This window comes from Arachis duranensis, chromosome 9, assembly GCF_000817695.3.
Source record: "Arachis duranensis cultivar V14167 chromosome 9, aradu.V14167.gnm2.J7QH, whole genome shotgun sequence".
Lineage (NCBI taxonomy): Eukaryota > Viridiplantae > Streptophyta > Magnoliopsida > Fabales > Fabaceae > Arachis > Arachis duranensis.
Genome location: NC_029780.3, coordinates 36,924,629 through 36,925,838, shown reverse-complemented (window position 1 = coordinate 36,925,838; position 1,210 = coordinate 36,924,629).

The following is a 1,210-nucleotide window of genomic DNA, read 5'->3' as shown; positions in this document are numbered from 1 at the left end:
TTACCATGTTGATGGCGCCATTGATGATCACAATTTCGTGCACTAAGTTTTTGGCGCCGTTGTCGGGGATTGTTTGAGTTTGGACAACTGACGGTTCATCTTGTTGCTTAGATTAGGTATTTTTCAGAATTTTTAAGAATGAATTCTAGTGTTTCAAGATGATGTTCTTATCATCACCAAAGCTGATTGATTTTCATCAATTTAGCTCCTGAATGCAATGTCTTGCTGAAGCTTGTTCAGCCATGTCTAATTTCTTTAGACTGAAGCTTTAGACTGACATTGCATGATTCCTGGAATTCTCATTAAGAATTTTGATACCTTTATTTTCTTAATTTTCAAAAAAAAAACCAAAAAATTTACAAAACCATATATAATTTTCGAAAAAAAAAACCAAAAAAAATTATAAAATCATTTTAAGTAGTGTCTCATTTTAAGTTTGGTGTCGATTGCATGTTTCTGTTCTACTTGCATTGTTCATGCGTCTTCAGTGATCTTCAAGTTGTTCTTGATGATTTACTTGCTCTGATCTTTAAATTCTCTTGTCTTGTATGTTTTGTTGTTTCTCATATGCATTCTCAACTTGTTAGTGTCAATAGTATACAAACCTTTAAGTTTGGTGTCTTGCATGCATTGTTTATTTGATTTTAGTTTTCCATGTTTAGTTACATTTTGATTGTTTATTAAAAATCCAAAAAATTTTAATTTGTGTCTTTTCAAGTCAATAATACAGAGAATTGAAGATTCAGAACCTACAGCAGAAGAATTACACAGAAAAAGATGGGCGTTCAAAACGCCCAGTGAAGAAGGAAAACTGGCGTTTAAACGCCAGCTAGGAGGGCGTTTTAACGCCCAAAAGGGTAGCATTTTGGGCGTTAAACGCCAGAATGGATACCATTCTGGGCGTTTAACGCCAGGATGGCACAAGAGGGAAGATTTTGTTTTTAATGCAGATTTTTTTTCAAGTTTTCAAAACTTTTCAAAATCAAATCTTTTTCAAATCATATCTTTTCAATCATATCTTTTCAAAATTAATTTCTTTTCATTTTCAAAAAAAATACTTGCTAACAATTAATGATTTGATTCAACATTTCAAGTATGTTGCCTTTTCTGTTGAGAAAGGTTTAATGTTTGAATCATATCTTTTCTTGTTAGCCAAGTCATTGATTTTAAAAATCAAATCTTTTTAAATTGTTTTTCAATCATATCTTTT